Below are 12,631 nucleotides of genomic sequence, written 5' to 3'. Positions count from 1 at the left end.
TCTTAGGCGAACTTTGCACACTATGATATCGCAGGTGCGATGTCGGTGGGGTCAAATCGAAAGTGACGCACATCCGGCGTCGCTCTCGACATTGTAGTGTGTAAAGCCTTTTACATACGATTAACGAGCGCAAAAGCGTCTTTATCGTATGATCGGTGTAGGGTCCAACATTTCCATAATGCCGCTGCTGCGACGGTACGATGTTCCTCGTTCCAGCAGGCAGCACACATCGCTGTGTGTGAAGCCGCTGGAGCGAGGAACATCTCCTACCTGCGTCCCGGCTGACTATGCGGAAGGAAGGAGGTGGGCGGGATGTTTACTTCCCGCTCATCTCCGCCCGTCCGCTTCTATTGGCTGCCTGCCGTGTGATGTCGCTATGATGCCGCACGACCCGCCCCCTTAATAAGGAGGCGGGTCGCCGGCCAGAGCGATGTCGCAGGGCAGGTGAGTGCGTGTGAAGCTGCCGTAGCGATAATGTTCGCTACGGCAGCAATCACAAGATATCGCACCTGCGACGGGGGCGGGGACTATCGCTGCAGCGTCGGTAACACATTGTTACCGATGTCGCAGAGTGCAAAGCCCGCCTTAGTATAGCTACACCGCTTCAGGCCAGGGTTAGAGCGAGATTGCTTCTTAGGGAGAGCACAGTCCCGGAGCCAGTGTGGAGGTGGGGTTTGTTAGTGGGTGGAACACTGATAGAACGAAGTGAAGAAAGAGCTACGACACGAAGGGGAGAGGTCCTGAGGACTGGAGCCGGAGGAGCTTGTTCTAGGACCAGGAGGAAGATCTGAAAGAGAGGAAGAAGGGGTCCCAGAGTCACAGGCAGTGAGGGATCCACCCGTGGGCTTGTAGCCACATCCGACACACCAGTGTGGAGGGACTAGGTCGCAAAGAGGAAACGGCCCCTAGACTAGTGGAGAACAACCATGCTCAGCTAGCAAACTGGAGGCTGACGTATCTTTATCGGACGAAGCCGCAGCCACACACGAATCCACTGAAAAGGTGACCATAGAGGGCTAGGGAACAGGGCAGAGGAGCCTCCCAAGCAAGGCCCATGGAAACCGGGTTGGGACCCTGTGTGTGAGGCGCAGGGCCGGTGGGCGAAGCCAGTGCAGAAAGATGACCAGGAAAGGGATACAGAAAGAGACGCTGGTGCTGTGCCTCTGAATTACCTGGGGATCGGCTGGATCCCGTTACCACAGAACTCAGCTTTCCAAGGGTTGTGTTTGACCGGCCGGCTGTGAGTAAACAGCTAATGACTGCAATCATTGTCGGCGCCGCCAGCTCCGCGCTACACAAACATTCCTCCATCATAAACTACCTACGGCTACCCTGGGGCCCAGCTCCACCTGTGTTGAGCTGTACCATCTTAGCTGTGTCACCATCTGCCCCAGCGGTCCGATCCAGCAGCATCGGCTATACGTTGCCAAATACCCTAGGTTGCGTCACGACTCATTATCCCCTGTAAATATATATTCCCCACCTTTAAAACGACACCGCCAAGGTCATGGAGTACGGCCATGCCACCGTGACCTCCTCGAAACAGAACCAGTCCGGTTCCGAGTGCCTCTCACGGCCCTTGGTGGGTGTGTCATATCCCTATAGAGTCTGCTCCTGCCCTCGTGGGCAGAGTCCTCCTGTACCTGTCTATGCCTTGTATTGTTCATGATTATTGCACTTGTCTCCCTTTTCACATGTAAGGTGCCATAGAATAAATGCACAAGGGGATTGTAATAATCAATATAGTCCCACATTCTGCTGTTAGAAAAGATCATTAGGAATTCCATTAAAAAATATATATGATTTTCTCTTGGGTTGGGCCTGATTATCCCCTCCTGAACCCAAAGGGATGGCTTTATAGGGTGTATAGGAAGCTGTTGCCCCTAGTTCCTTGCGCCTCTGCAACATAATACGTCTGTATTATAAATAATTATATTTATTCATATAGCACTTTACATACATTTATATAATATTTATATAATACGTCTGTATTATAAATAATTATATTTATACCACAGCGCTTTTCATACATTTGGCATCACTGTCCCCATTGGTGCTCAAAATCTAAATTTCCTATCAATATGTTTTTGGAGTGTGGGAGGAAACCGAAGAGCCTGGAGGAAACTCACGCAAACACGGGGAGAATATACAAACTCTTTGCAGATGCTGTCCTTGGTGTGATTTGAACCCAGGACCCCAGCGCTACAAGACTGCAGTGCTAACCACTGAGCCACCGTGCCGTGCCAAAACATTTAAATCACATATAGAGGGTTCACGAGAGTTCAGGGTTTCGTTAACTTTTGGGTGACCTAGTCTCTTCACTTTTGTTTTTCTCCCTTCACCTTCCAAGATCTATAACTTTTTATTATTTTTTTGTTTGATATTTTCTTATTGTGACCATTTTGGGGTCCATACGACTTCCTTATCCCCTTTTATTACATTTGTTCAGAAGACAAAGTGATCATAAAACAGCGATTCTGCCATTTGCATTTTTTGGTTTGTGTGGCATTCATTATATGGTGTAAATATAATATTCTCAAATAGTCCCAGACATTCAGTTTCAAAAATTTATTCATATGGGTACGACATAGCGACTCATTTAAAGGGAATCTGTCACCAGGTTTTTGTTACCCCAACTGAGAGCAGCATAATGTAGAGGCAGATACCCTGAATCCAGCAATGTGTCACTTATTGGGCTGCTTGCTGTCATTTTGATAAAATCAATGTTTTCTTTTCTGCAGATCTAGCTGTTATTTGAATGTGGAGTTGTATAACTCGCCCACACTAACGATTGGCAGCTTTCTGCCCATATACAGTCTATACAGAAAGCTGCCAATCATCGATTCAGCTTGATTGAACCTGACCGGACCCGGCTTGGCGGACACTCTGATCTGTAAAAGGGGTTATTTACAGGGGAAAAGTTTGTGACGCCACCTGCGGGTTGCGGTAATGGGAGTACTGCCGCTGCTGTAAGGAGTACCGGGGCAGATGGTGTGAAGCAGCAAGGTGTCAGTCCCTCCACACGTAGGGAAGGCCCCGGGCTCACTGGGATGGTAGATTTGGGAGGACAGGATGCAGGGACCAGGGTACTCACTGCGGGTGGTCGTGGTGTTGGATGATGTGGAGAAAGGAGACACACACACTGTAGGTACACCAAAGTCTCTGAGTACAGCTGCCGCTGCCAAGAGCTCGTCCAAGTACCCGGTCCCACCGGTGTCACTTAGTGATTTGGAGCCTGCCTCCGTGCACAATCTGTTGTCCGTTGATGGTCCCCGTGGCTTGAAGCTGTTGGGGGCCCTGCTCACTATGTGTTGTGTAGCAGTGCTCTTAAGTGCTGGCACTTGGGACCTCAGTGGGTTGCTGTATCTGGAAAAAACTTGTCCCCCTCGTTGTGCTGATGCCCTCAGTCTCTGAGTGTTTAGGGAAGTCCTTGAAGATCTTCTCTCTCTCTCAGGTGTATTGTCAGGACGTTGAATCGGCTCCTGACCTAAGGTCCTGTACCCCATCGTGCTCCGTACCGGTCAGTTCTGCTGGGCCCTATTGGTGCCGACAGTCCCTCCAAGACTACGTCTGTCACACCCCTATCCAACGTCCCTGCTACTGGTCCCTAACTCCTCTGGACCCGGACCACTGCTTGCGACCCAACTTCTGCCTTACTAGCTCCCGGGAAGCTAATACTCCAGCTCCTCTCACTTTGAGAGCTGTCACTTCTCTGTCTTAGTCCCTCCCACCAGTCTGCCTGACCCCTAGGTGGGTGGCCCTTTTCTAGCTAGACCAACCCACTGATGTGTCTCACAGGTCATGGTGTGAGGTGTGGGTTGGGATTTGTGGTGCAGATGGGAGTGACACCAGTTTCTTGGGTACCTGGAACAATGGGGGGTAGGCCCTGCACCCTGGGTAAAGGATGCAGTTCCCTGTAGCACCCTGATGTATTCAGGGGCGCTACAAATACGTCCTTTGCAAAGATGTTTGTTGAATTTTCTTCACCTAATTTTCAGCTTCCCCAACACCTGGTCGTCTAATGGTTAGACAGAGACCTGGAGAGGCGTACAAGCCACAGTGTCTTGCACCCACTGTGAAATTTGGTGAAGGATCGGTGATGATCTGGGGATGCTTCAGCAAGGCTGGAATTGGGCAGGTTAATCTTTGCGAAGGATGTATGACTCAAGCCGCATACAAGGTTATCCTGGAAAAACAGTTGTTTCCTTCTGCTCAGGCAGTGTTCCCCAACTCTGAGGACTGGTTTTTCCAGCAGGACAATGCGCCATGCCACACAGCTAGGTCAATCAATGTGTGGATGAAGGAGCACCACATCAAAACCCTGTCATGTCCAGCCGAGTCTCCAGACCTGAACCCCATTGAAAACCTCTGGAATGTAGTCAAGAGGAAGATGGATAGTCACAAGCCATCAAACAAAAAACTGCTTACATTTTAGCACCAGGAGTGGCATAAGGTCACTCAAAAGCAGTGTGAAAGACTGGTGGAAAGCAGCCAAGACGCATGAAAGCTGTGATTTAAATATCATGGTTATTCCACAAAATATTGATTTCTGACTCTTCCTGAGGTAAAACATTATTGGTATTGTTGTTTCTAAATGATTATGAACTTGTTTTCTTTGCATTATTTGAGGTCTGAAAGCAATGCATTGTTTTGTTATTTTGACTATTTCTCATTTTCAGAAAATTAATACGAAATTCTTTGCTTGGAAATTCGGAGACGTTGTCAGTAGTTTATAGAATAAAAATAGAACAATTTACATTTTACTCAAAAATATACCTATAAAGAGAAAAATCAGAAAAACTGAAAATTTGGAAGTGGTCTCTTAATTTTTGCCAGAGCTGCATATACAGTTAGGTCCAGAAATATTTGGACAGTGACACAATTTTCGCGAGTTGGGCTCTGCATGCCACCACATTGGATTTGAAATGAAACCTCTACAACAGAATTCAAGTGCAGATTGTAACATTTAATTTGAAGGTTTGAACAAAAATATCTGATAGAAATTGTAGGAATTGTACACATTTCTTTACAAACACTCCACATTTTAGGAGGTCAAAAGTAATTGGACAAATAAACCAAACCCAAACAAAATATTTTTATTTTCAATATTTTGTTGCGAATCCTTTGGAGGCAATCACTGCCTTAAGTCTGGAACCCATGGACATCACCAAACGCTGGGTTTCCTCCTTCTTAATGCTTTGCCAGGCCTTTACAGCCGCAGCCTTCAGGTCTTGCTTGTTTGTGGGTCTTTCCGTCTTAAGTCTGGATTTGAGCAAGTGAAATGCATGCTCAATTGGGTTAAGATCTGGTGATTGACTTGGCTATTGCAGAATGTTCCACTTTTTTGCACTCATGAACTCCTGGGTAGCTTTGGCTGTATACTTGGGGTCATTGTCCATCTGTACTATGAAGCGCCGTCCAATCAACTTTGCGGCATTTGGCTGAATCTGGGCTGAAAGTATATCCCGGTACACTTCAGAATTCATCCGGCTACTCTTGTCTGCTGTTATGTCATCAATAAACACAAGTGACCCAGTGCCATTGAAAGCCACGCATGCTCATGCCATCACGTTGCCTCCACCATGTTTTACAGAGGATGTGGTGTGCCTTGGATCATGTGCCGTTCCCTTTCTTCTACAAACGTTTTTCTTCCCATCATTCTGGTACAGGTTGATCTTGGTCTCATCTGTCCATAGAATACTTTTCCAGAACTGAGCTGGCTTCATGAGGTGTTTTTCAGCAAATTTAACTCTGGCCTGTCTATTTTTGGAATTGATGAATGGTTTGCATCTAGATGTGAACCCTTTGTATTTACTTTCATGGAGTCTTCTCTTTACTGTTGACTTAGAGACAGATACACCTACTTCACTGAGAGTGTTCTGGACTTCAGTTGATGTTGTGAACGGGTTCTTCTTCACCAAAGAAAGTATGCGGCGATCATCCACCACTGTTGTCATCCGTGGACGCCCAGGCCTTTTTGAGTTCCCAAGCTCACCAGTCAATTCCTTTTTTCTCAGAATGTACCCGACTGTTGATTTTGCTGCTCCAAGCATGTCTGCTATCTCTCTGATGGATTTTTTCTTTTTTTTCAGTCTCAGGATGTTCTGCTTCACCTCAATTGAGAGTTCCTTAGACCGCATGTTGTCTGGTCACAGCAACAGCTTCCAAATGCAAAACCACACACCTGTAATCAACCCCAGACCTTTTAACTACCTCATTGATTACAGGTTAACGAGGGAGACACCTTCAGAGTTAATTGCAGCCCTTAGAGTCCCTTGTCCAATTACTTTTGGTCCCTTGAAAAAGAGGAGGCTATGCATTACAGAGCTATGATTCCTAAACCCTTTCTCCGATTTGGATGTGAAAACTCTCATATTGCAGCTGGGAGTGTGCACTTTCAGCCCATATTATATATATAATTGTATTTCTGAACATGTTTTTGTTAACAGCTAAAATAACAAAACTTGTGTCACTGTCCAAATATTTCTGGACCTAACTGTATATATACTAGAAGGTGGCCCGATTCTAACGCATCGGGTATTCTAGAATTTACGTATTGTGTAGTTAATGTATGTTTTTTGTTATATATATATATATATATATATATATATAATGTGAGGTATCAACCGGCTGTATTACAAAGGGCCGGTATGTTTTGCAGAAGCGTGGGTGCTCTGCAATGTGAAGCTGGCTGGGACCTGTGGTTCCACAGGATTGCATTACATGCAGAGCCATGGAAGGGTGTGTGATGCTGATTACACACTCCTTACCACCTGTGGGTGTGGCTCCAGGGGTTAAAGCAATCCTGTCTCTGAACCTGGGAGAAGTGTGTCTAGGGCAGTCTAGATAGAGACTGGCTCCAGACGTCCAGTGTGTGGACTGGAAACAAGTGAGAGCAGAGCCGGGAGCTTTGGGTGTATCAGCCTGCATGGAGGCTGATCACAAGGCTCTGATATTGAGTCTGAGGTGAGTGCAGCCAGGCCAGGGCTGTAGGGCCGAATCTCTCCAGGAGGAGAGACAGACAGGGGTCTGCAGAGGGCCCTGGGTGCTGGAAGGAACCTTGGCTAGAGTTGTACGCTGGCAGGAGCCAGAGAGTGGGGAAGTTGCTAAACTTCCATTATGGACTTATTGTTTATGTTTGAGGGCAGTTTATGCTGAGTGTTTTTAATAAACTGCCAGAATTTCTATGAAGAGACTGTGTACGTGTGTTGCTGAAGCTACCTCACACCGCTGCAAGCGAGTGAAACCCCCACGTTGCAGGGTGCAACGTTACATATGGTGGAGAATGCGGGCATGCGGTCTGGTTGCTAGGGGCAACGCAGCCTGGTTGCTAGGGGCAACGGCCTAGGACATATTCCTGTGGATACGGACTGCTTGCGGTGGGTCGGCGGGTCCACGAAAATTTTTTTGAAGCGGTTTGCGGTGGATCGGCGGGTCCACGAAAATTGTCTGCGCACTCAAGCAGCTGGCGGTGGATCGGTGGGTCCACGAACAGGGACAGCGCTCTCAAGCACCTGGTGGTGAATCAGCCGGTCGTTGGGGACCCGTGCTGCAGTGGCGAGAGTCCAGCGACTGGAGGTTCCAGGCCAGCCGGAATTGCAAGGCCCTGCTTGGTGAGCAGTGATACACCACAGGCTGGAGATCCTGGTTGTACGGGCGGTACAACCCGGAAAGGTTAGTGGTTCTCCAACCCCCCCCCCTGTCTTTGACCACCGGGTATTACCCATTGGAGCGCCCCTCCTGTGCCTCTTTTTCGTTACAGCATGGAGGAGCTCCTGAACCAGCTGCTGCAGAGCCAGCAGCACCAACAGCATGTGCCTGGAGGTCCAGTGACAGCAGTGGGGGCTAAAAGCCAAAAAGAGGGAATGGTCCCTGCGGACGTTGTGGAGGAGCTGTACCAGTTCCTGGTCCAGGGACAGCAGAAGCTGTCAGTGTGTAGCGATGTCGCAGCCATGGACCAGTTTGAGCGTACCCTTCGGGGGCCAGTATGGACACTGGGTGCCCAGGGAGACAAGGGCAAACGGTGTGAACTGGGGGCTAAGGACATTGCATGGAAACCGCAAAAGGGGGCGGAGTCCCAGAAGGGAGTGGTTGCCCATAAAGGGGTGGTTGCCCATAAGGGGGTGGTTGCCCATAAAGGGGTGGTTGCCCATAAGGGGGTGGAGTCCCATAAAGGGGTGGTCCCCCATAAGGGGGTGGAGTCCCATAAAGGGGTGGTCCCCCAAAAGGGTGCGGAGCATCCCAAATCCAAGGGTGAAGTGGCACAGATGGACTGTAGCCAGGGACAACAGTGTTCATGCCACAAGTGTCCTGTTTGCAATATAGACCACCCATCCGACGAGAAGCCACGTCTGTGTTCCGTGGAAGTGGATGGGGAATCTGTAACAGGAGTCGTAGACTCAAGGAGCTTGGTGACCCTGGTGAGTGCCACCTCTGATGTCCACTTGATTCCTGGAAGGAAGATCCACGCCGGCTGCACCCACAGTAATGAGACAGAATACCCGGTCTCCAGAGTGGTCATTAAGACAGCCTGGGACAGTGGTTCTCATGATGTTGGTGTAGTCTCAGATTTACTGCACCCAATTATTATAGGTTGGGACTCTAAATTATTTGTGCACTTGTGGAAGCAGGGGGACGTATACAGTTGCTTGTGTAAGAGCCGGAACAGCCCAAAGGAAACCCCACCACATTGGGAGGTGAAAAGGGGTCCTTGTTGTGCAGTTATGTGTGGTAAGGAGGAGATAGCACCTCCTAAAATTGACTGTCCTAAGTTAGGGGTGACCAAAGAAAATGATGGACGGACCCAACTTAGTGACATAAGGACTAAGGGAATAACCAATAGTGTGACCGTTAAAAACGGGGTAGCTCCAGAAAGGGAGGCAGATATCTGGTTAAGTGGGGACATGATAGTCCAGGATACCAGGGGGAGTGATGATGACTCCAGTAAAGACACTGACTCTAGTAAGGTGACAAACGAGTACAGTGTGGTACAGATGGGCGAGAAGGGCAAAACTTCCTCCCGACGCCGAAGACGTAATAAGCGCCGAGAGGGGGCACAGGGTATGCCGTCTGAGGGTGCAGAGAAAGTGACATGCCTGGTTAATGAAGACATGGTGCTAATAACACCTGCTACGGTGGATTCAGACGGTGATATCCTACAAAAGACAGAGGAATCAGAGATTGAACTGACACATTGTGACGACAGAAATCAGCGCGCTGCAAGTGCAGAGAAGGAGCCAACCAAGGACGTAATGGTGGTGGTCCCTATGATTTCAAAGTGTGAAGTTGATAGTCTGTCAGGCGAGAGTGGTATAGGGAATGGAATCCTAGAGAGTGTGGGGGAAGGAATAATCCCCAACAGTCGTGGTGAGCAGACTGGTGAACTACCAAGTGCTGGGGTGGATGACAGCGAATTTAGCCCCAAATCTCTAAAAGGAACAGAGTGCCATGTTGAAGGGTGTGACACCCAGGCTGAGGGTGACACTGCAGAGACACCAGAGAAAGTGGAAGATATTGCAGTGAAGAACCAAGAAACAGCTGGCGCTGAAGTGAAGAGAGCCTCTGAGGAGGTGAAGTCTGGACCAGAGGTCTCATCCAGGACTGGGAGCCTGCCTGACCTGCTTGGTAAAACCACGATGGAGGATATAGAGAAGGTCGTGGGTAAGGAGTGTAAGAAACCCAAACGTTCTGAAGCTGAGTTGGAAGAAGCCTCAGAAATAGTGTGTCGTAGACCAGAGAGGTCCGCAAGTGAAGACTCATTCAAGAGGATGAGCAAAGACCATCTGCAACAAGAGATACTTCTTAGGCAGGCTACTGAGAGTCGAGTAAGGGAGCTGGAGAAAGAAGTGGCTGAGCTCCGAAGTCGCTTGGCAGAGTACCAGTCCAAGTCCCAGGGAGCCTTGGAGCAGATGGAGCAGCGAGTGTCAATCCTGGCCAAACATGTTGAAGCAGGGGAGGCCCAAAGAGAGCTGACTCTGGAAGCTAAACTTGACAAGCATGTGGCAGGGATGAATGAGACTTCTGTAGTCAAGTGCATGGTGGATATACCTGAGGACTTAAGAGAAGCGTGTGCCACCGGGTGCATGCATGACGAATTTAAGAGAGCTGTGGAAGCGTGTGAGGTCTACTGTACCCCAGGGGCTGAACAGTTAGTGATATTGTCTACCAGTAAAATTACTGGGCAGCGGGTGGCTATTCTAAAGGACATGCACTTCAGATGTGTTCGTATGAAGTGGCAGGTCCAACTGCAAAAGGAAGAAGCCACTAGACAGCTAGAGTATAAAAGGAAAGCGCAGAGTCTGGCGAAAGATATCGTCCAAGTACCCCGGGCTCTGGTGGGGAGAGTCATTGGAAAAACCGGACGAGTCATGCAAGACATGGTGAATAAGTCGGGATTGGTGAGATTAAGAATCCCTGCTGCTAATGAGTGCAAGATACCCAGGGAAGCTGGTATGGTTCCGTTCGTCTGTGTCGGGACTGTAGAGAGTCTTGGAAACATTCGAAGCCTTATTGAATATCGGGTACACCATGTACGTGACATGGAGCAGTTGTGGCAAGACAACCTGAAAATTAAGGAGCAGCTTCGCCAACTGTGTGGGGGACAGCAGCCGTCTTCCACCCGTTGTTCAGTGGAAAGAAGTGGAAGATGGCGTGTCGGTCCAGTAGTTCAGACGCGCGATAAAAGGAATCGCCGACAGAGAGGTAACCTACAATGTACTGTAGATAGTGGCCGCTATGAGCTTAGAGTTCCCGACAGTAGCCTTGGGGGTACTCGAGAAAGCCTAGGTTCGGACAAGACTGTAGGTTTGACTGGGGACGTGTCTCTCTACTGCGGTGACCCTGGGAGGGGGTCAGGGAGAGAACGGTCTGGAAATGGGACGTCCTTTAACCCTAGGTTGACAAGACAGAGTTTGGTGACAGTGTTGGGCGATGTCTCAGGGACTACTGCTCTTGGACGGCCCTCTCGACTGGTGGGGCATGGCAGCGGGGATGCCCTGTCTCGCGGCCCCAGGTCATTGGCAAGTGTTCTCCCCTACGGGTTTGAACAGAGGGGGAGGGTATGTGAGGTATCAACCGGCTGTATTACAAAGGGCCGGTATGTTTTGCAGAAGCGTGGGTGCTCTGCAATGTGAAGCTAGCTGGGACCTGTGGTTCCACAGGATTGCATTACATGCAGAACCATGGAAGGGTGTGTGATGCTGATTACACACTCCTTACCACCTGTGGGTGTGGCTCCAGGGGTTAAAGCAATCCTGTCTCTGAACCTGGGTAAAGTGTGTCTAGGGCAGTCTAGAGAGAGACTAGCTCCAGACGTCCAGTGTGTGGACTGGAAACAAGTGAGAGCAGAGCCGGGAGCTTTGGGTGTATCAGCCTGCATGGAGGCTGATCACAAGGCTCTGATATTGAGTCTGAGGTGAGTGCAGCCAGGCCAGGGCTGTAGGGCCGAATCTCTCCAGGAGGAGAGACAGACAGGGGTCTGCAGAGGGCCCTGGGTGCTGGAAGGAACCTTGGCTAGAGTTGTACGCTGGCAGGAGCCAGAGAGTGGGGAAGTTGCTAAACTTCCATTATGGACTTATTGTTTATGTTTGAGGGCAGTTTATGCTGAGTGTTTTTAATAAACTGCCAGAATTTCTATGAAGAGACTGTGTACGTGTGTTGCTGAAGCTACCTCACACCGCTGCAAGCGAGTGAAACCCCCACGTTGCAGGGCGCAACGTTACAATATATATACAGTTAGGTCCAGAAATATTTGGACAGTGACACAATTTTCGCGAGTTGGGCTCTGCATGCCACCACATTAGATTTGAAATGAAACCTCTACAACAGAATTCAAGTGCAGATTGTAACGTTTAATTTGAAGGTTTGAACAAAAATATCTGATAGAAATTGTAGGAATTGTACACATTTCTTTACAAACACTCCACATTTTAGGAGGTCAAAAGTAATTGGACAAATAAACCAAACCCAAACAAAATATTTTTATTTTCAATATTTTGTTGCGAATCCTTTGGAGGCAATCACTGCCTTAAGTCTGGAACCCATGGACATCACCAAACGCTGGGTTTCCTCCTTCTTAATGCTTTGCCAGGCCTTTACAGCCGCAGCCTTCAGGTCTTGCTTGTTTGTGGGTCTTTCCGTCTTAAGTCTGGATTTGAGCAAGTGAAATGCATGCTCAATTGGGTTAAGATCTGGTGATTGACTTGGCCATTGCAGAATGTTCCACTTTTTTGCACTCATGAACTCCTGGGTAGCTTTGGCTGTATACTTGGGGTCATTGTCCATCTGTACTATGAAGCGCCGTCCGATCAACTTTGCGGCATTTGGCTGAATCTGGGCTGAAAGTATATCCCGGTACACTTCAGAATTCATCCGGCTACTCTTGTCTGCTGTTATGTCATCAATAAACACAAGTGACCCAGTGCCATTGAAAGCCATGCATGCTCATGCCATCACGTTGCCTCCACCATGTTTTACAGAGGATGTGGTGTGCCTTGGATCATGTGCCGTTCCCTTTCTTCTACAAACGTTTTTCTTCCCATCATTCTGGTACAGGTTGATCTTGGTCTCATCTGTCCATAGAATACTTTTCCAGAACTGAGCTGGCTTCATGAGGTGTTTTTCAGCAAATTTA

The 12,631-nt window shown here is 48.7% G+C and overlaps 1 protein-coding gene across 2 annotated transcripts in view; it reads right to left on the bottom strand.

Moving 5' to 3' along the window:
• Positions 1–12,631, bottom strand: part of PTGER1 (prostaglandin E receptor 1) — a 39,652-nt gene that overhangs the window by 823 nt on the left and 26,198 nt on the right. The window lies entirely within an intron of this gene.

This window comes from Anomaloglossus baeobatrachus, chromosome 4 (assembly GCF_048569485.1).
Source record: "Anomaloglossus baeobatrachus isolate aAnoBae1 chromosome 4, aAnoBae1.hap1, whole genome shotgun sequence".
NCBI lineage: Eukaryota > Metazoa > Chordata > Amphibia > Anura > Aromobatidae > Anomaloglossus > Anomaloglossus baeobatrachus.
Note: the sequence above shows the minus strand (reverse complement) of the source record. Positions and strands in the feature narration are given on the sequence as shown.